General features: G+C 40.9%; 1 protein-coding gene and 1 long non-coding RNA gene across 2 annotated transcripts in view; one reads left to right on the top strand and one right to left on the bottom strand.

Moving 5' to 3' along the window:
- The window catches only part of PHYHIPL (phytanoyl-CoA 2-hydroxylase interacting protein like), a 79,642-nt gene extending 65,203 nt beyond the window's left edge, over positions 1–14,439 (bottom strand). The window contains exon 1 of the mRNA XM_027817165.2: positions 14,180–14,439. The gene's annotated coding sequence lies outside the window, so the exon portion shown is untranslated. The remainder of the gene's footprint in view (positions 1–14,179) is intronic.
- LOC114018179 (uncharacterized) lies at positions 12,070–13,263 on the top strand. The gene is made up of 3 exons (XR_003563606.2): positions 12,070–12,173; positions 12,322–12,432; positions 13,142–13,263. It is a non-coding gene; the product is annotated as an uncharacterized LOC114018179 (long non-coding RNA).
- Positions 14,440–24,240: the final 9,801 nt, after the last annotated feature.

The raw sequence follows: 24,240 nt of genomic DNA on the forward strand, positions 1-24,240 counted from the left end.
AGGTCTAAAAGAGAGTATAAGGCCCTTGGCACAGCCCTAGCGGTGAGGGTACCACATGTAGTAGTAATTTGTCTGTCTCTCCAAATTCACACCAGAAGAAGAGGTGAGATAAAGTCCTGAGGAAAACCACACAGGTGAAGTAGGGAGAGGCTAAGTTTATTGTAGCAACTCACTTCACCCAATACTAGAGGAAAGCAACACTTCATCTTCTTCGGGGTCAGGTAATGTGCTCAAGAGAGATGCTTGGTTCTGGTAGCTTTTTTCTTCTGAAGGGGAGGAAGTGGGGGTTTCTGAATGTGTAGCCAGATCTGCTTTGCTATTTACTTGATTTCTAACCACAAGTCTCTTCTTACAGAACTGTTCTATATTCTTTGCTTAAGGTCTTAAAAGAAATTTGGAGAAGTTTGATCTGGGGGAAGAGGTACAGTCTTTAATTTTTGAGGAATGCTGGTAATTACAAGAAGAGGCGATAGTAAAATATTTGATGGGGTGCCCCGGTCTATGTTATGGTCATACATGTAGTGCTGTACCTTGCTCAGAGCAGCACTCGCTTCCATACCCAAGGTTTGTTACTTTACAGGAAAGAGCAAATGAAGAGGGAGAAAAATAGTGCTCAGCTACTGCCTTCCCCATTTTTCTCACCAGGCTTTTGTTTATTCTTTGAAAGTGGTCCCTATCCTTGTCTTAAATACAAGAAAACCATTTTGAGGAGAAAAATGCATGTAGGCATTTGCAGACACTTTGGGATACGGCAGCCTGCAGAGTTTCCCTAGCAAGCATGCACTCTGAGCCTGCAGAGAGGGCTCACACTTTGCCCTGCATTCCCAGCTCCAGAGACCCTTCTCACACAGGATGGTATGTTATGTGCCCTACACAGCTGACAACTGGCTTCTCTCTGTTCCACAGTCCTCTTTGTAACACCACTTTGGAAAACACCACCTTGCACAAACCCTGGGAAGACAATCAAACAGAAACCTACAGCCATGGGCAAAATAACACCATGCCAATAGCAAGTTTTGATGATAAAGTGTTCCCAACCCAGACAATTTGGATATATATATATCACATTCAAGCCGAAGTCACAAATAAAAATGAAGCATGATTTAATAAGCTGCCAAGGAAGCCAAAGAGGATTTTGGACTTTCTGCCTATGTGAACATCCTGGCACTTGACAGGCTTTTGAGCTGGTGGAGGCTGCCTTACCTACACTGCCTCTCCTGCACAGAGAAGGCTGAAGGAAGGCTGCAGAGAGCAGGTACAGCTAGCATCCACAGGCAAAAAGAGCAGCACATTTCAGCAAATTAGAGTATGTAAGTGTGCAAAGCATCTAAATACCTTATTTTAAAAATTAATTGTCACAGGAAAGCGAAGATGTTATCTTGGGAAGAATTTTACTTCTCAGAATATGCTGGCAGCATAGATCCTGTTATAGTGTACTTAGCAAGTTTCCCTAAAATCAAAACCTTAAATAAACTGCAAAGTATGCCAATATTTCTTCAGCTCAGAGGTGTGGTCCCCTTCTATGTTTGTTTTTTTTTTTTCTTACCAATGAAAAGTACAATGAACACTTGAGCTGTAGAAAATACACTGTAAAACCCCAGCTTTCATGCAGACACCATTTTACAGGAGCTGTAACGTCCTATGGCTCCCTGCTTGTTCTGGCTCCTCTGCCTGACTGCAATAGGAGCTAGCTATGTAACATCTGATGCCTACAATCCACTCAGCAGCTCTTCTTTTTTTTTTTTTTTCAAAAGAGAATACCACGCAACTCTAATCAGAGTTGATGTAGATCAATATGAGCCTTTAGTTTCATTATATTTAAAGGGACACATGATTTATTGATCTGTGTATCAAATTTTAGTACACGTATTTTCTGTTTTGTCTGCAGTTAGTTTGTTATAACGCACAGTGGGTCTGCAGATCCAAATGTCACTCGGTACAAAAACAGAGTAATACCAGGAAGATGATTAAGCAGCTATATTGGTATAGGACACACTTATTTTATGCTGTCTTTAAATTTGTAGTATATAGAGATCGCTACTTAAACACAGTGAAGTAAGTTAGGGCCGTGCAAAAACCATTAAATCAGAACATCCCTCCTTTCAGGGGTTTTATAACATGTTTGCTTACTGGACTAAAATGTTCTGTGCTAATTCTAGATATTTTAAAATAATTTAAAATTAAAAGCTGATTAATCTTGTGTTGTTGATAATTAGTTGAAATCAACAGAGCTAGTTAAAAAGCAAAGGCCACATACTGTGCTGCCATATATCCTCTGCTTAATATGCTTTTTTCTTCTTATTTTTTTAAAAAAAAAACCACACATGTGGTCTGATTATACATCTGACGAGCTGATCAGTAGAGTCAGGACTTAGCTAGGATTCGCCTCACTGGCCATGTATAGATATGTATACATTAGAGATTTAGTCTAACAACTGCCTAAGCTCCCTCTACAGCCAATGCAGTAGGACAGGCACCATTACTCCATCCTCATCTTGGGATCCTCTCTAACGACCAGCTCCACCTAGATGGCTGCCCTTGGGTACATACCAGAAAAAAGCCAAATACAGAAGATATGAATCCCAGCTGCAGTGAAAGCTGTTGATTTTACTTAAAATCAACTCTGCTTAATTTCATAGGTTTGACGCAGCCCCAATACCTCACCTCAGCGATGCATCAGAGCTAATTTCTGCGAGATGAGTGCATTCTTACAGACAGGCGTGTGCAAGAGGGACTAGCTGAATCATGCTCTCAGTCAAAAAAGATAGACTGATGTTCACTTGTCGAAGCTTGTATAAATCATGTGCCATCCTTAATAGGATTAATTAACACAGTATTAAGGATAAGGAGCAAACCTGCAGCTGTAGTGCCTTTAACGTATGAGGGGCTTTTAACACATTTGACCTTTCCTACTCCCAGCTGAAGTGCAAAAATATCTTTCAGATTTGTTTCCACATGGAAACAAGGAAAAGAAACATGAAAGCTAAGTTAATACTTAAGAATGACAGTTTAATTGTCCTCTATGGAGGTGTCATCACCCGCTAATACTTTTTTTTTCCCAGGGCATAAAGAACATCCATTATATTTGTCCTGCCTATTAGCAGTGCTGGAGTTGTGAACAGAGAACACCAGTTCTACTTATGCTGTGAATAAAAACATGATCCTATATGAATGACTCACTGCTCTTTTGTAAGCTTGTAAGCATCTTTGCGTGAAAGATGAAGGCATTTTAGATGAGCCCAATGGAATCAGTGCTGTCCTCTCAAGCTTGAGGACACTATTCTGAAGAAGACAGACCTGAAACACCACAAGATTTGAGCTAATGTGTTACTGGAAAAGAAATCCACCAAAAACCAGCTAAGAAGCATTCTTTACTTCGATACGCAATTCAGCTTGGCTGTGGAAATGCCTGTGGTTCAGATTTCTTTCTGAACATTTACTCTAGTTATGCAGCATTGCTGAGGGTGGGTGCGGTTTTTTGAAACTTGTTTTAGGGAAGCAGTAGGTCTGAAACATACACCAAAGGGCAGCTAGTTTCTTAGCAATATTTTTAAAAAGTTGTTTCAACAATAAGAGATCAATTGATTTTTTTTTCAATTATTATTTTCAGGCTTAAAGGAAAACCTTTTTTCCCTGTCCCCATTTTTCACTGAACTTGACCTGTCAGGACTCAAGTGTGCTCATCTGAATCCCTCCTCACCACCTCTGCCCAGCATTGCTGCTGGACTTGCTGTTGGTGGTTGAGCGCACTGCCACTGCTCCTGTCCTCCTCTGCTCAGCCACATCTGCTGCTTGGGCTGCTGGAAGAGGAGAGGAGCTACCCTGGGAGCCCAGGGATGCCCTGCCTGCCAGGCCCATTGCTCAGAGATCCTGCTCTCCTCTCTTGCTACTTGCCATGCTCCCACATATGGCCTGGTGTATCTAGAAGAGCTACTTGGCTTGCAGGACAGCACACATGCTTTGCCTTGGGGGAGGTGGTGTGTACGGAGCCTGGGAAGTGGAGAGGTCTAGAGGAGTCCCATTTGTAAGAACTGGTACATTCCTTTGTCACAAGGCTGAAACTACGTATGGCTTTTATAAAGTTAGGGCTATTATTTCTGACACTGGTTCCGACTCTCACCAATCCTGGAAACCGTATTAGCAGGTTTCAGCAACCACAGATTTCACCTATCACAGTCAAACAGGAAGAACCTTGCAAAAATTCATCGTCTTACATACACAGGCTTGCCTAAGAGGTGACACAAGAAAGATTCTACACACTTGAAGGGCAAAACTCATTTAACAGGCCCTTATTCTCTAGTCATCCAGGACAATGTGTTTCTCTGTTGGCTTTGCTTCTCTGAGCAACTGCGCTGAAGCTGGAACACTTCTTTCATGCAGCCCAAATGCCGGTTTCCATTTTGTAGAGCTACATGATTCGATTTGCTTCGGTGGTTCAAAAGTTCAATGGGGAAGAGCTCCTGCGGAGAGGAGAGCGTGAGCAGCTCACACTAACAAATGGGTGCTTGCCTTGGAGAACAGCACATGTCTGTTCGCATGCATCCAAACTGCAGGCTGCTAAAGCATCCCACCGAGAGCGAGCCTGGCAGGGGAAGCAACTTTACAGACCTTTGAGTCACCAGGAGTAACATGAACAAGAGCCAGAAAAAACATTTTGCTGTTTAAAAGGGAATCGTTATACAGTGCTTGATAAAGTTTATTGTACCAATTCGTGGAATCAAGAGGGAAAACAGTATCCAGTTGTTTGAGGAAAGCATTGAGATGTAAAATCTGACCTCAGCTCTGTGTTGTTGTGACAGGGTAGAGACAAAAGCATACACAAAACCCATAGCTAAGAAAGGGAAAAGCAAAGCTGGTAGCTGAAAGAATCCCAGCTGCTGCCTAAGGACAGTCACAATATGCGAGGCGGAAGGGAATCACCCATGTCCAAGTCCACATCCAGGGAAAAAAACTAGTACAAAGATAGCAGTTTTTGGTATTGTGCCTTTCTAAGGTCAAGCAAAAGTATTTTCAGAGCAAAAGAATAAAGGTAAAACATACTATTTTTTCTCTCAAAAAGACCAAGTCAAAGTAGCGTTATCCCACAAACACTATACATCCCAAAGAAATACCTTCCTCAAAAATAAAGTATCTTGCCCTGCTCCTACTCAAGTCAGAGACATCGCTAAGGGAGAAAAATTAGACCAATACAGTAAGCAAAGGTAAGAATTTGTCCACACCCGTCTACGACAATTATATGGCATGAAGGGTTTGAAAGAAATTTAACATGCTCTGCAGTGTTAACAGGACCATTTAACTACCAATATGTACAAACTTCTCTATTATACCACATCAACAGCCAGACCCCTCTGCCTGGGAATGGTTCTCTGTGGTGGGACAGGAGAGCTCACAGCACGCAGGCGTACCACTTTGCCAGGCAAAGAGCCTTGCAGTGAGTGCTCCCAGCACGCACGCTGCCCGCTCTGCCCCCAGCACTTGCATTGCCTCCTCAGACCGCACCCTAGCAACATCACCAGCTTCAACTTTACTTGTCAGGATGTCTTACCTATAAACCCTCAACACTTTCTCCTGCACTCACCTCACTGCATGGAGGAAAAAGCATGTGTATAGCAGATGTTAGCCCCGCCGCTCTCTAGCTCCTGGAGGTACTCCGGAAGGGGAGGGAAGCATACAAATCTGCTTTGCCTGGCAAGCAATGATGTCCTTGGTGCTATGTAATCCATCTGCCCATTCACAGGCACGTTGAAACCTAGCTAACCATAAGATTTCTCTGAAACACCTCTCTCTGCACGTGCTTTATGGAAGAACTGCATGGAATGGTACATCCTGGGGCACACATTGTACATAAGCTATGTAAGAAGCTGCACAACCTGCTGACCTTGAGCAGACCCCCCCAAAAAAAATGATTTAGAGCTGAAGTTACCTGTACAGCACTCCCAGCCTTTTAAGCCCTGTGCTCAAAATCTCTGTTATGACCCCCTTTTTTTTTTTTCCCTCCCACAACATAATGTGAGATATTTTGAATGATGAAGCCAGCTGCTGGTAGAATATATTGTGAGGTCAAAACATTTTATACATTGTGGTTGAAGAAAAAAAACAACAAAACCAGTTGCTAAACTCTGTGGTTTACGTAAAGTGCTTTTAGTGTTATTTTTTAAAGACACACTAGTCCTAGAAATATTCAAGTTGGGTGGTCAGTATTTTTATTTCAGTCTCAGAAACTAGAGGAAAATAGGAACAGACAAACCATGAAAGCTTAAACCTACCTTTGGCTGCTTTTCTGGCAAGAAATCACTGCTCAGCCTGAAAACACTGCCATAGTCTACAAGAAGAAAACCGTGGATGAAAAGGTATCTTAGACTATGTGTCAGTTTTAATGTACGAGGCCTTTATCACGAGGCAGAACTAGGAAAAAAGTCCAAACCCTCTGAGGGAATTTTGGCTTTTTTTTTTTTTTTTCCCCAGACAGTAACAAAACTCCTGCATGTTGCTATTTGTGGTTTATTTTGTGTCTGTGCACCAGGAGCCTGTGAATTTTGATTTCTAACTGTTCAGACAGAGGACAGGTAACCTGAGCCAATGATAAGCTTTATTTCTGCTCTGAAACTGCCTTTTCTGTTGGCCTGAGGTTGTTGAGGAATGACCCTCAAATCCTGGAACAATACCCTGTGCTGGGTTCTCATATCAAACAAGCTGCAAGTACGTTAAAAGGAAAAATATGTCAGAAGCCACCTTTAGCCACTTTACTCAGTTTCAAATTTCCCACCCCCTGCTTCACAAACAAAAAAATTAAAATGTTCCTAGCAATGAAGATAGCAAAGAACTTGAGAAATTACCCAGGAAAGAAATGCTGCAGTGTTTAAAGAGAAGGTTAAACAAACACATATCAGAAATGTGTTTAAAGCTGCTGGAGCTCTTCGCAGCTGGGAAGACAAGGGACAGCTGTAAAGTCTTCCAGGGCAGCGCTTGAAGGTGAAAGAGCCCAACATCTTCTCTTGTGCCTTCGCCAAGGCAGGAGCTCTGGCTTATGGACTGGGGGAAGTCCCAGAACTGCGAGCCCCTAACCACCCTAACCCGAAAATTCAGCCCTACCAAGATGTATTTCGCTTGTGATAAAAATAAAAACGTAAGGCAGAAGAAATCTTCCTAAAAGACTGAATCACCACTCAGCATAGGTCATGGGGTGTTCAAAAAGCTTTGTAGGTCCTTTCAGGTTCAAACCACTATTTAACTACTTTGCTGACAAAATTAGTTTTTCTGCTTTCCTGCTTTGAGCATTCATACTTCTTCACTTGCACATCAGTTACTTGTCTGCATAGCACGTTATCTCCCTCCATGGTTGTGTGCCAAGAAAAAGAAAGACTGTGCATGGGCAGAACTAAAGAACGATACTGTGTCCTCAAAATCTTTCATCTAAAGACCTGATTGCGTGCAAGAGGAGCCTAATGCACACAGGCAGCCATTTTCTGAACTCACAAGCACAGCTATAGTGCTCGCTTTCTAGAATGCAGCTGTGGTCAGTGCATCACAAATACTGCAGAGTTCCTTCCTCTGCCTGCAAAGGAACAGTTCTGTGTCCTCATTTTCACTGTAAAGATGCTTTTGAAAAACTCTCCATTATTTAGTACTTTGAAAACATGCTGTCTCTTCAAGCATAGAATGTTGGCACCAATATATCCTGTGGGTTTTCATACAGTAAATTGATCAGATTATTTTGTTTAAAACTATTGTTCTAAATACAATCAGAGATTTTTGGCTCTTGGATTGTGTTCATTTTGGCCTCATCACAGCTAAACTTCTGACTTGAAGCCCATATAAATATTTGCCCTTTTAGCATTTATTTTGATTCTAACCATATTCGTAGAGCTTGTTTGATTGGTTTTTTTTAAAGAAGAAATGTACTCATAAATCAGATTAAATAGATCAATTTGCTACACAATTTTGCCATGAATCTCTGTTCTGCAGAGCAAGATATTATTGCCAGATTTTCCCTCCAACCTCTGTAAACATTTACTTTACTGTCCTATAATTGCTTTTAACATATATTTTCATGCACAAGCTAACTATTCTCCATTAATTTTATTAGCAGGAAGGTTCTGCATAATGTTCGAACTCCATAAAGTTGTGCACTCATTCTTGTTTATTTAAATACCACAATCAGTCTTAGCAAATGCAGTGCTGTGCTTTGCAAACACGCTGACCTCCATCTACCAGTCTTGCAATGAAATGATAACTAGTTTTAGGAGTGTACCCCAAAGCCTATTCAGCAAAGATCCTTTTCAGCCTTTAAGCACATGCATCTCTGACACTGATTTATCTAGGAATAGTGTTTGCATGTGTTTGCACATCTGGGGGCAAATTTTGGCTCCAAATTTGGGCGAGATGAAGGGTTGTCAAATTAATATATGTCTGGTTTACAAAAATGGAGTCTGTGCTTTTCTGAACGGAGACAGAATTAATTTTTGGATCAGCTTCAGCTTGTGGACTGACTCTCCACACATCCACACATGCACTCTGGCAAGCACATTTTGTAGTGAACTAACTCAGGACAGTAATATGGACCCTTTTAACTCGGTGTTGTTGGTTCAGCTCAATGACGTTTCAGTGTGTTCGCAGTGGCAGGCATTCTCTTTTCACAGTGTACACAGCAAAAGTTAGCGTTGACTGTGATGTGAAGGCTACACGGTGCAGTGCTGTAGTGTTCCTGAGAGAAAGGCAAAGGCAAGGGAGGGGAAGGAACAGCAAAGCACCAGTAGAGAGCTCCCAGCCTGTAGCAAGGTATAGCTCCCAATCTGCATGCATCATGTGTGGTTTATGTAAGACGTAGCACTTAGTTTGAGCCCACTTATTTTAAAATATTGACACAGAAATTTATCACAATTATCATGAATTATTGCCTGCCTTGCCAGTTTCTGCAGTAGTCAGTGAATGGGTCTGGAACTGTAAAAATGGTCTCAGTGCAATGGATGGTTTATTGTGGTCAGGACTGAAAGAAACACTGGAAAACTACAGTGTTGCTAATTCAGTGCAGCTGCTCTGCAAAAGCAGGCATGACTTTGGTAACCTGGCTCTGGGGCTGAAAAATGCAAGGCCTTTCAGAAGACGTAAATCCTAACATGGAAATGCGAGAACTGATATACCACAAACCTCTTTTGCCACATGGCACACATGCATCAGGAACTCTCTGAGATTCTCCAATGCCTCAATCAAATTCCTCTCAGTGTCTTTGCTCTGAAAATATATTTTTTATAAAAATCTAAGTGTATACACTGTCAGAAGACACCCCATTTTTACCACAACTTTGAGCAGAGAAGGAATTTACCAAAAGCATATTTAAAGGAAGCTTCAGAATTTTTTCTAACTTTACAACTTTCCTGTTTTTCCAGAAAATAAAACAATGTTTCAGCCAGTTCAACTTATTATACAGTAACAGAATGTGCTGGACTTCGCTATACCCAAACAGTGAAGTTTCTAGTGTTCATTACTCAATATACAAGTGTATTTATTCTAGAAAGATATAAATAGAGGGCCAGAAGGGAAACAAGTAAATTTTGTAGCCAGACCTGAATCCAGTGACTTCTTGTTAGACTAAAGCACATTACGCTGAAAGGCAGTCAGTAAGGAACTGGACGCTTCAGCAAAATATATCACTTTTTTTGATAACTTGTTCCAGTTGTAAATCACTATTACTGTTAAAAGTTCCTGTCTTATTGTTTGCACTCATCTGGCTGCAGCTTCAAGCTGATGATCCTCCTCATTCATGCCTTTCTCCACTAGATTCAAGAGCCCGTTAGAACCCATTAAAGTATTCATATGTTGTAATGAAGTCGCCCCTGAAGCTTCTCCCTGATAAACTAAGTAGATTGAGCTCCTTAAAGCTCTCCATGGAAGGCATTATCTCTAGCCCCTCAAATCAGTTTGGGAATTTTTACCACGCTCTGCTGTTTCCTAGCTGCTGCATTATTTTTTTTCTTCTTTTCTCCTGTTTAACCATGGTTAGATCATCTTCACCAATACCAATTTACCAAAGGTATACAAAACAGTATCACCCACTTTTTCCTGTTTATTTTGCCTCCTTTAGCCATCTGTGGATTTTTTTTTTTCCCAGTGCTGAATACATATTGGGAATTGCACATGGAATATTGTCTTAGTTGCCTGTCATATTCACAACAGGCACAGTGCCCCTTTCCATACATATAGCCAGCAATCCTTGTTCCTAAAGGTGTATTCTTCCAACGAATCCAATAACCAGTTCAGTAAAGTGGTTAGATACCTTTGATACTCTGCTCAGCCTGTTATTTAATATTTTACCAGTCACTGTGTTATCCCATTTCTAATGCTTACTCTCAGATTATGGAGAATCTGCACCTTCCACTTAGCCTGTTCATCATTCACTGAAGTGCACTTTACCGGTTCGATGTTGTAATGCTAAGTGATAAAAATATACATCTCAGTTGAAAAGTAAATTTGCTTCAGAGGCTGAAATTGGGTTTGTCTGACCACATTAATTACAATCTTATTTTCCAGTTCTCTCTGTCAGAATTTTTTTCTTAAGATTTTTCTTGCCTTTCTCTACAAAATGAGAACTAGTCCATATTTTTGGAAATGTCACTAAGCAAATTCCCTGCTCTTGCAGAATGATGGTGATAACCTTGATCTTTTCTGCTCCTCTCTTGCATTTCAAAACTTTTAATTATGCTGTTTGATTTCCCCCCAGTTTTTGCATTCTATATTTCTAATTCCTTACTTTGTTTTCTCCTAAAGTAGGATTTGGTTTTAGCCAAAACAATATTTTCACCTTGCCAAGGAATATTTGCCATCTAGAAAAATCTTAGAGATGTTTGACATTTCTTTGACATTTTGATCTGTGTGTGTATGCATAGACACATGCATGTTGTATTTGTCCTTATTTTTCTTCAGCTCTGATAAAGCAGACCTTGGGAATCGGCCACCATAGACAACAGGGGTTGGGACTGGTCCTCTTTCTATCAATTATTGATGTAATCAGGCCATGACCACCAGCTTCTGTGTAAACACTCATTTCTGGCCCTTCATCTAACTTCGTTACTCCTTAGAAATTAGGCTCAAAATGCAGCTACTGTGTATAAAGAGCATGAAATCTTGAAATAGAAAATTTGGCTTTACAATTAAGAACTTTAATAATGTTCCACTATGGGTGCCCAAGAACTTCAACGTATGAGTTTAAAGCTTAAACTGACCTTCACCCATAAGCCCAAATATTTTTTCACCATATTTTGGAGAGGGACTTAGGAAATTGTGTGTCATGTTCTTCCATTTTATTTATGACCCACTAAAGCAGGGGTCTCCAAACTACGGCCCGTGGACCGGATACAGCCCCCCAGGGTCCTCAATCCGGCCCCCGGTATTTACAGACCCCCCCGCCGGGGGTTGGTGGGGGGAAAACCAAGCAGCCGCAGATGGCTGCCTGCCACTGCATCCGCGCGCCGGCCCCCTGGTTAAAAAGTTTGACGACTCTTGCACTAAAGGTTTCCCACCAGTATCTTCTGATGGGCTTTGCAGCAGTCATGCATTTGAATCAGACCCAATATGTTCTCATTTGCCAGCTTCATTAATACAAGCAAAGGTCTCTTTAATATTCCAGTTAAAAGACACATACATCATCAGAAAACGAATTCAGATCCATCCCCTTCCAGATTCCTTATTTTCCCTAAATATTATCTGAATTCTGTGCAGATCAAAGGCTTTTGATAAACTTGGCAAATTAAATGGTTCCAGTTACCTTAGTACAGATTGCTCCATTATTTACAGCTTAAAATCCTATCTGTCAAATTCGTATGACTTAGAAGCACTGTCATAGAAGAAAAAGAATAAGCTGCTTATGATAGTTTGAAAGTCATATTAGATTACAGTAGAATTTAACTTTTTCTGGAGGACATCCACGTGTGTGTCAGTTGTAGCAGCTAGAATTGGGTCTTCTGGTTATGTATGTAGTTGGGGTAAAGACAAAATTAAGGGCACAAGCTGAAACTGGGAGGGTAGCTGCTGCCTCCCCCAGCACAACCCAGCTCTCCCTGGCAGTGCAGCAGTCTGCTGTGCTGCTGCAGCTCTCCCAGCCACCTCTGCTCAGTGCTTTCTTTCACAAGAGAAGTGTAACTAGAAAACTGCTCAGCCAGAACCCTCCACCATCCAGGGTAATTGTTCTCTTACTATGCCATCCTTAGGTGCAAAGCTACGTAGTTTGTTTTATGAATGAGTGAGTAATACATGGTGTGACTATTTCTATTTTTATGCCCTCTTTCAACAGATTATATAATTGTGTTGCTATCATTTTACATACAGCACAAGAAAACTGAGTTTTCAAGAAGGTTAATCTGGAGGCTCAACAAAGAAAACACTGACAGCAGAGAAGAGCTAACATGAAAAGGAGGCGGCTCAGAGTAGTGCCTAAAGGTAAAATGAGGAGACAACATGATTTGCTATCTATTAGCAATGTAATTTTTGCCCATAATTGCCTTCTTTCATTCTCAATGCCAAGTAATACTAAGTGTATGGATAGATCTGATAAACATGAGATTGGAAAGGGAAGGGAACATAAGATTTACCTAAGTGCCAAGGCCCTCGCAAACAAAATAGTCCTATTAAAAACAATAGCCTTGGCAATCAATCCCAGTCAATTGCTAAAATCAACAGCTTTCTGATACTTTTCCTGATACCATGCTGGAAGTTTCTGGGTCCTCACTGCTAACAAGTGAGAGAAGTATTTTGTAGTAATGTACAGTAACGGAAACATCTCTCAGCCTGAAGAAATACGTTTTGTGTTGAAGAGGTATTGTACTTGCAGCTTCTTTATGCTGACTAGCCTACAATGACTAGTTAATTATTGTCAAAAGTCCAGCTCTCCTGCAAATGCACCCAAGCCCAATAGCTCAGGAAAGCACTGAACAGGAGACAGGAAGGATGTTTAGCAAAAATTGGTGTATGCTTTGATACACTGCTGTCTGGTGAGCACATAATGAAGCATTAGGGGTGCTTCTGTGTTTGAAAGCAGCTCTGTGCCTAAAAGCAAAAAATAAACCCTGAAAATGACCTCCTTTTCTGGTGAGACATGTAGTAGGGGCACACGCAAACCATGATGTTCATTGCTTTTTTTTCTCCTGAGACTGCATCAACTGGGAAATTATTTCAAAACACCTGATGTAATTGGAGAGCTCCCATCAGGCTTTCAGACAAGGATGGATGTCATCAAGCCAAGCCATGGGATCATCACCAGCGGTTAAACTGACAGTGTAAAATGGGGGGAAAAAAAAGATGGAAGAAAGAGAGGAACACCCATAATAAAAACATTATGGCAGACAGATAACAAAGAAATTTTACTGCACCGAACAATGAACAAGAACCCACATCTGCACTGAAGCAGAAAAAGCAGTGAGCTAACACCACAAGACCAGTGACTGTGACTGCAGACTCACTGAACTTGCTGAAAGCCATAACAGGAAAGGTAGAGGCACCTTATGCAAGATTTATGATGCTGCCTGCAGGAGGTTTGAAGCGAACACTGCCAAAGGAAGCAAGTGAGAATTAAAATGCTATTACTTAAAATGTGTGTAAACAAAGTACATTGGTGAATAAAGAAGCCATGGGAATACCACAGGAAGTATCCTAGACATTGGGTCAGAAAACATTGTATCAGAAAACATTGTATCAGCACTTTGCCCTACACCAGGAATCATAAGGAAAGGACATCAACAGACAACTGCGTGCCTGGTCAAGTAAATCAAGTTTTCTACTTGTGCATGTCACAGAAAGCTGCAGCAAAGAGGTTCTCATGTATCTTTCACCCTGCTGTGCTGTCTGCATTTTAGCTGGGAAGCCACAACTCAGAACAGAGAGGTAGAATAAAAGCATGTAGCACTCGTTGCCAAAGGAACAAATCAGAAGGACTAGGAAGTACAGTTCAGCAAAATACATGTGCTGGAGCAGGCAGACATCTGATCCAAATTTTAAACCTTTTCCCCTTTTTTTCTTTTAATATATGCTCTGATCAAAAACTGAGATTAAAATTCTGTGCTGTAATTGGCACTACTCAAAGCATATTTCCCTTTTGAAGTCTGTGACTAGTTCAAGTATCACTCTTCTCCATGGCCTACAGTCACACAAACAACAAGCTACACAGGTTATTTTCAAGGCCTGTTGTTACCTTTGGCTGTTGCAGAAATTTTTCACCCGTGGTTTTTCAAATCCAACTGCACACTTTCAACTGACATGACAAACTTTAGGCAGGGTGTCTTGAATGCCCACCTCCTCCAACCCTCATGCTGTCTGAAGAGCTGCAATGACCAGAAAAGGCTGATCTCCTTTCACAAGCTCCAGGCATGACAAGCCAGCACCGGCTGCAAAGAACAGCAACATATTCCTGTTTGCAGGCTAGTTCCTGATGGACAGCAGGAAAGGACTTTCTGCAAAAGCCTCCTATTACACCAGAGCAAAAAAACACTGTGCTAATAACACAAATAAATTTGTACTGTACCCACAAAGGAAAGACTATTTTTTGCACATCTCTTGACAAAGTTTTGGTAAATGCTTTGCCGCCAAACATCACGGCTCTTCTGTCCTCTTATGCTCCCTTTTAGCAGTTCTCTGCAGCGCGTTGGTGGTACCCCTATGCTCTGTTTTGTTAACTCCGCCTGTAAATGACAACTTGTCTTAGTGAGGTGTGACCAGCCGGTCATCTGGCAAGCACTTGCAAAGACTCCAGTCCAAAAACCTAATCTCCTCCTAGCTCCAGATCTGTGAGGCTTTAATGAGGTCTTGTGGAGAAGCAGCAGTTATAAGGGATTCATTGAAGATGAGGACATCCTTGCATAGCTACTAATTGCTCTAACTCACTAGCTCATGTTTTTTGTGAAAACTGGAGCCTGCCAAGAAATGCTCTCAATTTAAATTGTTGCAGTGCTTTGTGTCTGCTTTGGAACTTTCCCACTCTGCCCATGAATCAAAGCACATAATGGATTTATTTTCTTTTTTATCATGATGGAAGAGACATTTTCTGCTGGAGTCTGTGTATACCCTTGCCTAAATAAATATTCAACTACTGAAAGCTAGGCTATTGTAAACTTTACGAGGAATAATTATAAAGGTAGCATCAATAGTATGTTCCTGTGTTAGTGTTTAACTACTGGACTACACCCTTTCTAAACGTTAACACACCAAATATTTTGCTGCTGCAGGCCTGATTAAAATTAGAGTAAAGCCTAGCCTTTTAAGAAGAGATGTGGTAAATTACTGCTTGATGAAAATACATTTCCTCAGTGAAGTCAGAAAGCCTCTGGCATATATTCGTTTTGATCTTATTAAAAAACAAAACCTTTTTGATTCACTTGCTCATGCTTTTTATGTGTGCAATAACTTCCAATTTGACCAAATGGTTCCTTAGTTCTACCTTGCAAACTCATTAAAATATGGCACTTGTCATTCATTGTCTATGTATCGAAGTTCACGTTTTAAGGTGTTTAAACGAAGGACTAGATAGATCAGAGCTGTTAGTACCACTCATTTTGCTTAGAAATTACATGTTAGAATCAAGCCAGTAGTTTTTGTCTCAAGTGCTGGAAAATTATCTCTCCAGTTGCATTTCTACAGACAGGTAAGAATCAAAACTGAAGCTTAAGTAATTCCATTAGAAGAATTTGGGGGTAATATTAATAGAGTGTTTTGTAAATTAAACACAGCAAGAGATTTTAGATCTAAGAGGGACATTTTCAGATTAGGCAAACAGCAAGAGATGCCCAGCTGCATCTGCCAGCTAAGCACAGGTGACACTTGTACCTATGAAAATTTACCTCCAGCCCTGTCTTCTCCTCACCTGACCTGCTCAGTCAGGCAGCAGATGGGACGTGCACCCAACAGGCATAGGAATGATTGATTTTACTTGTTTTCTTGGGTTGTGCTTTTTTTCCACAGGAATATTTTGCCAATATGAATTCACACCCCAACCAGCTTTTCTAATTGCAGTTTTATTGTAAGAGCAGACGTGAAGGAGTGGCAGATTCCTGACAAACAAGATCTGAAGGATGAGAAAGGCTCTGCTCCAGAGTGTGGATTTTCCTTGAAGTGTCCCACTGGGCCACTGTGGTCTCTGCTCTGAAGCTGAAGGTGCTTTTGAAATAGCAGCTACACAGGTGCCCGGCCCTGATGCTGAGATTCTGTGTTGGTTTAACCCCGTTTCTAGAGAAATAGCTCAAAGCTAGTCTTGGCTGAAAGACTAATATCCTTGAGGGAGTGATCATGGTTAACAGCTTTGCACTACAGAAGGGTCAAACTTTGTCCAAAAGGATAAAATTTACCCGATTAGAAAACAGTGTGTTGTATGGTTCATGGCTGTGAAAGAGTCCTCAGGTTTCCCATCAGGTTTCTGATGCCCTACTTGCAAAAATGTGAGACAAACACCTATGTAGCTATAAAAAAAAAACAACCAAAACCAAAAAAGCAGAAAAGCAAAACAAAAATTGACACACAATTAGAAAATTCTAAACTACAGTTTATAAAGATCAGATTGTCCCCAGGTATTGAACATAAAGCCCACAAGACCTGCCCATGCTGCTATGGTGACACTGGCTGAGTATTTCACTTTGGCTTCTCCCCAATACTGTGAGATGCTGGGTTGCTGCATCCCCAGGCAGCTGTGTCCCAGCAGAGACCGAGACTCCCACTGTGCTTTAACACCATCTTCCCACTGGAGGGTGATTTTGGTTTCCAGCTAAATCTGCAGAAAAATTTTAATAGCTGCAAACCAAAACACTTTTCATGGTATTTTGTATTCGTTCCATGGCTTTTACCAAAGAGGTAAAGTGACAGGTCATCACAGAAACAACACTCTTTGGAAAAGCTATGGTTATCACCAACTCTCCTTTCCTTTCCTAGTCCCTGAGGTTCTGACAGTCTTAGGGAAAGGAGGATTTCCTTGGCCTCTCTGGGTTTCTTACTGAACTGCTGGAAATAGCTCAAGAGAGCAAAAGCCACAGTTGCTTTTACAAGAACCCGTTCCTGCACTGCAAGAGCTCCCTGATGAGCTCTCATCAGCCACCCTCAGCAGGTACCTGCAAACGGCGTTGCCAGGGTGACCTCTTCCCCAGCAGCCTGTCATCTGCCAGGAGAGCCACAGGTTAGCTCTCACTGGTTACAGCAATTAAATTTTGACAGTATAGCACTTCGCCAACAACTCCATACTGCAAGTTTAGCAAGCTCCCTTAGAAATAGGAAGCAAGGAGCAGCCTTACAATCAAAATGGAGTTTTCAGTCCTGTGGGAAGGTGGACAAAGCTCCCAGGTGCAGAGTCCCACTGTAAACCATGTATGGACACAACCTGGAGTGGCATCCCACAGCTGAGATGCAGGAGCACCTAAAGGTGAATGAGCAGCATATAGCTCCTCAGAAATCTGCTGGGAAAAATCTGCTTGCACAAGACATTCATACTGAATGCCAAATGTCAAAACTGAACAACAAATGCATTTGCAAAATCAGTATACAACTTCCAAAGCAGGAAAAGGGAACACTATTTTCCTCAGTGTACCGCGTGGTATGAGGTGTTGTCATAGCACTTCTTGCTAAATGACTTCAGCATCGTTTTACATAGTCTGCTATTCTACTTCAAATGGCATCATCCCTTATAAATAATCAGCAAGACAGGTTTTCCTTCTGCCTCCTGGAAAGGACTGCAGAGTCCCTCCAGACACAGGGCTGGCTCAGGGCTTCAGAGTAAGCTTTAATCAAGGGGCAGTTTTATTGAATAAAAGTAGGAGACAAGCAAGCAAATACATCTGCTTCCAGAAATTATAAGGCACAGTAATGCAAAATCAAAACCCACTGTACTTGCAAGAGGGTCTGTCATGTAAAATCAAACCACGAAACCTACGTGCTGTAAGAGAGAAATGCTACACAAGCAAGAGTAAGTACAGGACTGTTTCTGGAAAGTATTTTAACACAGCAGTCATGATGTAAAACTCATTCTAACCAGAGCTGAGAGGATCAAAACAGATTGAGGCAAAGAGGAGAAATGTGGTGGGGTGAGTTAAGGGAATTAGCACAGCTAATAAGTAGTATGTAGAATAAATTAGCTATGATATCTAATTTGCCTTCAAGAAACGCATTTATATATAGGCTTACATGAATGAAGGGGACAAGTAGATTTTAACTCTCTGCAGGTAAACATACTCCGATTTACAGTTGCACTTGTTCTTGTGCTGCTATATCCATGTTAAATTATAAAGAGGATGACAAGTTCTTTCCCTCAGCAGCACTGCAGAAGGCAAGGAGGTTTGTCCAGTTACTAGAGATAGTCACAAGCTATGTTGCTCAGGGCAAGTCGCCCAGCTTCGCTGTGCCACTGCTTGCATCTGTGCATGAGACAGGTACTCTTAGCCCCCAGAGCAAACGAGTACCACTACATTACAGAATGGAGGCAAGAGATGCAAAAGTTCTTAAGACAGAGACAAGCAGCTGAAGAAATCTAAGGATGAAGAAGCAGAAAGTGAATTTTCATCCTTGTTTCATTCCTTAAAAATGTTATGACCATGATATTTCACACCCTTCCCCTACTAAGGGCCAAAAGCATAGGCTTGGGAGCTGCAGCAACAAGGGTTGCCTCCTTGAACCAGGCTCCAGGTGCCCTAGAACACGGCACAGGAACCACAGTAATCATCACAGACACTTCAAAACACTGCTGTATAAAACAAAGGAGATTTATTTATTATTGTTTTTTTTTTATGACAAGCCTTTCCAGCTCTCCAAAGAGTCTGGTGTTCAAAAAGAATATTCTGTCATTGTAGTTGGTGAGTACTTGAGTCCACTTACTACAGTATTCAAGATGCCATCTGCTGTCATTGCCAGTATTTTTCTCTTCTCTCTCCCTTTTTAAAGAGGAATTCTGGTTAACAATATGTCACATTGTATCAGTGTCTATGGCAGACTATACCGTGTACACAGTGTTCTGTACATAAGCTGCAGGGTGCAATTCCACCTCAAAACAACCCCTGAAAGCACCGTGTCCTGCAGCCATCACTCAGCAGCACATATATCACCTTGCAGAGAGATGATTAAGTCTCTGCCCACCAGAGGCAGGGCCTGCCCCAGATGACAACACATTAAAAAGTCACAGCATTATCTGGAGACATCATAATGACTTAGAAACCTCCTGTAGATTTACAGGGCAAGAATATCTTATTTATTGGACAGATGTGAAGGTGCTGCAGATTTCAAAGGGCTAACCTGTGTCTGCTCTCAAGAAGACAGTTCTGTTTCACAGCTGAAAAGCATATGTGGGCGGTCAGTGATCACCAGCTTAGCATGGAAGCCAGGATAGATAAATGGTTCATGAACATCACATCATACTCATGCAAATTCATTGTAGCTACATGGTTTATCTGCTGTACCATTTAGTATCACCCTCCCTGCACAGTAAATAATTTACTGCCTTCTTTCAAAGAGGGCTTCCTATAGTACAGAACACATGGAAAATCATCATGACTGACAAAAATTTGTGAAAGAGTTCTTGCACTTCTTTGACTATGAATAAGTTATGTCCTGTTCACAGGAACTTAGCGTAACTACAATATTTAGCTGCCATAGTATTCAGTATCATCTTGCCTGCACAGTAAATAATTTATCTGTTTATTTCCTCAGGGGATGTCATATGAGCAAACCTGAATGGCAGTTGATTACATGCATAATATGTATAGCCCAAGAAAGGATTTGCAACAGCCATGTGATAGGAGCCCTGGTTACCGCTGCTGCTGCAGAACAGCTGAGAAGCGAACACACTGTATATTGATAAGCTTTCTTTAGGGGAGCATCCATAAATAGATGTGTGCTGTGATGGCACAGCAGCTAGATTCAGCAGTGTACCAGCTAACTGGCTCTTTGCAGTGTTTCAGGCAAGCCTGTTAGGGAGGGACTAACGGGTCAGCACTAAGGGTAAAGTTTGGTCATGCCATACTCATTTTTCAAAGTCACTGCCTTAAGACTACTCAAAGTAACAATAAAAAAATTCATTCAGATATTTCTATGGCATTAGAAATTTAACTTTTTTTTTAGGTTAGTAAAATATCAGTTAAGTAAACCTTTTCCCCTCAATAATTTTAATGAATAATAATTATTTGTGTATTTCTACCTTAACAAGACTCCTTGGAGTTAGGAAACTGAACTGCAAGGCAAAATTTCTCATAATCGCCAAGAATCAAAGACTTGTGAGGACTCACTCCTATTTTACCAGAAATATCCTAAGCCTTTCCTGTTCTTGGGATTTTCAGCTCCCAGTCCCCACTTTGCTACTAGGGGTATGACCCCAAACAAGCAGCAACTGTCTCTGACATGATCATATTTCCCTACTCCTCAAGGAGGCTGTGAGTCTGAACTACTATTTTTAAAGCATTTTAAAAGAAAAATTATAGCTGCAGCTTGCAGATTTACCTGATACTCCTTTTCCATTTGACAACAATACATTTTTGTGCATCATTTTTGCTGTGTGTCTCTCCCCATGCCACTTTGGCTTTCACCGAGGAGTTTTTTACTCCAAGAAGTCTCCCTGGAAGCAATGGACTGGTCCATACCTGAAGCTGGCTAACCCAAAGGATCGGGTCCCAAATGCAAGCTGTACGCCGTAAGCACTCCTGAAAGAAGCCCTTGCAGCAGTGCCTAAGCTAGTATGCTTCTCAAAAGAATTAAGGGGACTAGATTCTGTTGGTAGCTGAGCAAATTCATCTAATTTCTAAACTTTATACATTTCTATTGCTTACAGAACATCACACAAAAATGCACACTTGAGTTAGCAGGTTATGAATGTGCACCAAACAGGCATTTGACACCAGTGGAACACAACTCTGCCGAACTTCTACAGGAACTGACAACATTCAGCACTTTGCACAGCTTCGGACTGCACTGGCTTGGACTGTGAATTCAGTGAGATCTACTTTCTTCTCACAGCAATTATTCAACTGAATTCAATTAAGCTACACCTGTTTATGCCAGTGTAATTAGGAGAAGAATCTAGCCTAGTAAGAGACAACAATGACTTTAAGATGTAGTGCTTAGGCTGCACTGTAAAATATGGTTACATCATGAGGTACAGATACCATTACTTTCCTGGTCTGCCAGTCTTACAGACTCTGAACAGAAAAAAATACAGTTGTTTGGAGACTTCAGAATTCCTTATTGACCCTCATAATCAGCAAAACTGGATTTTATACTGGGATGGAAATTAACGGTCCTGCCAAGTTTATCTTATTGACATTCTACACTTTTACACAATATGTGGGTCCCCACTGGCTTGGAAAATTGTGCTGGCTTTTTATTGAAAGTAGGCTTAGTTTATATTAAATCTACAAAAGCATATACCACTGCATGCACTTGGGAAGACATTCTGTTGAATATATTATTAGTTTCAGAACCATATAATGAAAATTTTGCCGAACAATGAGATGGATTACACTTAGGATAACTAAAGCTGTGTAGTTTGCAAAGAGCATTGGTTTCTCTTGTTGCTTGAGCAATAAATTACACCTGGAACCTGGGCACAAGTTTGCCCAGAGGTGCTAATCAAAATGAATACCACACAGAAGTTATGCCAGGGTGCCACAGGAAGGAAATTGTACTTCTAGAAAAAGCTGACATATAAAAATAGGAAGTAGAGCAGAGTGATTTTTTTTTTTTTTCAGTTTTGATATTTGCCTGGTCATTTAATCCGAAATGTTTTGTTCCACCTGAAATGGAACATTAAGATTTCATTCCTTATCAGATCTTTCCTTGCCTTTCATTTAAATGTTTCCCTAACAGAATGATGAAAGATTAATTTTGTGTAGTCTTAGTCCCTACCCCAATTTACATATGTTTTCCCAAAGAATCTGCTCATCAAATCCAAACTAAACATGGAGGCAGCTTCAATTATGCACAAATGTGGTTTTTTTACCCTAATTTTAAAGGAAGTCTACTGTCTAGGGAAAAAAATTTCATCTGCTATGAATCCTGTAATACACTTGTGCAGATTATAATGACGACTAGGTATTAGTTGTGGCACCAGTTTGCCACGTTGTAGCTAGGTGAGCAGAGATGAGCACTTCATACTGGGCAGTAGGATTATTTTGTTAAAACTCAAACAGGGAAAAAGGGAGGGAGTCTGTGTCACAGAAATCTTACAGTTTGATAAACACAACAGACACAAAGAAAAAGGATTACTTTTTACAGGGAACCGATCTCAGTGAACTTGCACATTGCGGAGAGCAATATCCACAGTGCAGCCAGAAACCCCCCAAGATCCAGCTTGGTGTTTCAGCCAAGTCTGTCTCTTTGGTATAACCTACAGAACAACTTTGTGTATGACTTCAGATAACACAATTTATAGATTTTTGCTGGCAGTAAACCATTTTCTCATAGATTCATCTCTGAAAGAAAAACTAAATAATTTATCCTTAGAACTCCTCCTTTCCAATACAATGTTAAAAAGAAATGTTGACATCTATACCAAGGTTTAGTACAATTTCCTTAAAGTTTTGGTAAGCTTTTCCTGTGAGACTCCTCAATTCTCCCTGATTTGCCCTCTTCCTGGAGAAATCTTTCAAATAAATTAGAAAAGGAAAAAAAAACCCCATCCAACAAACTGTAAAAGGCTGCTTCACAAACTAGCTGTTGGTTGTTACTGCATAGCTCTGAAAAAATGCTCCAATACCTGCTTATAATTACTGCAGAAAGCAGAATTTAGATAGAAACAAGCTCTTGGTCCAACACTTCCCATTCAAAGCATTTCACAAGTATTAGCTGAACAACCCTTGTAACATGCCCACACGACAAGTAATAACTGGTCTTTAGAAACAGAGGTAGGAGACAGGATCTATCTGACTTGCCAGAGGCCAGTAGGACGACAAGTTGCAAAAGCCAACATAAACTCCGAATTTCCCATTTCCATTCACCAGGAGCCCATTCATTATTTATTTTGACTTACAAAAAAGATTCATGTCTCCCTCATGGGTTAGCAGCAGTTGAAGTATGACGATCAAAACAGAGGCCATCTCTCACTTGCCTTTTGGTAACTCAGTTCGCACTAGGACATCCTTGCCCTGGCCCATGCAGGGTGGTTGCATCCCTGCTCAGCCTGCCGAAACCAGCCAGCCTGGCCCAGGCACACGCACGCAAACCTGGGGGAGGTGGCACCTGATGGCTCAGCACAGTTTTATGATGTACTGTGGTTCTAACATTAACACAGTGCAGAGGGACAAGCAAATCTAACCACTTCAGAGTATTTTTTTGTGTGTTTGATTTAGGCCTGAATTATACAAAGCCTGCATCACAGCCCAGATGCCTTTGGGAGTCAGTAGTCAGGTTAAGAGGCTGAACTTGCAGGCAAATCATGCCAGTCTTTTAAGAAGCAATTATTCTGCATTGATAGACACAAATTTTAAATTACGGGGGTTGAAATTATTGTACAATCCCTCTTGTGTTTATGGCAGTTCCATTCTGACTCATTGAGAAATTTAAATTTATAGAGAAGAAAGAAATAAAAGGTGACAAAGACTGTATAATTTCCCTCAAAATATAAATTATTCAGTAATAATAAAAACACATAAGCAGCAGTCAGGGCTCCCACAGTTCTGTGGCATTCTGGTCTTTAGCAGTTTCTGTTGAATTCAGCTACAACAGACTAGAAAGTCTTCCTACCAGTCTGCTGCTTTTTGGTTTTTTGGGTTTTTTTTTCCTCTTTTCTTTTTTGGTGTGAGATGGCTGTTGCCTTAATAAAAAATGTAACAAATAAAACAGTCAAGCAAATGTGAAAAGCTAACAGCAAAAACAGCAGGCATTGGCACAGAACACATTAAGAATGAAAAAAGAAAAATCAATATTTTTGTCTTACATCAGTGTGTCTTGGGAACACTAATAATAGGTGCCTCTCTTCTCTCTGAGGACGACTTTTCCCCTTCATCGCACATGACCTCATGCAGGACTTGTCTAACTGCGCTATCTAGACGCAAAGCAAGTGAGAAAAGGAACCTTTGTCTGCTATTTTGAAAGTAGAAATTCTGACTGAAGAAGGGATGATTAAAATACTCTGTGTGGCAACAGTAGACAAGCAACTGTCTCCCTGACAACAATGATAATGCTCATATGAATAAAATCCTGTGTTTACATGAAAGTCTGGAGGTTCAGGTCCTAGAAATGTCAAAAGCAGCTAAGCCTGGCACATCACATAGTATTGTTATTGATTTCTTAATTTTCAGG

Source organism: Falco cherrug, chromosome 9 (genome assembly GCF_023634085.1).
Source record: "Falco cherrug isolate bFalChe1 chromosome 9, bFalChe1.pri, whole genome shotgun sequence".
Lineage (NCBI taxonomy): Eukaryota > Metazoa > Chordata > Aves > Falconiformes > Falconidae > Falco > Falco cherrug.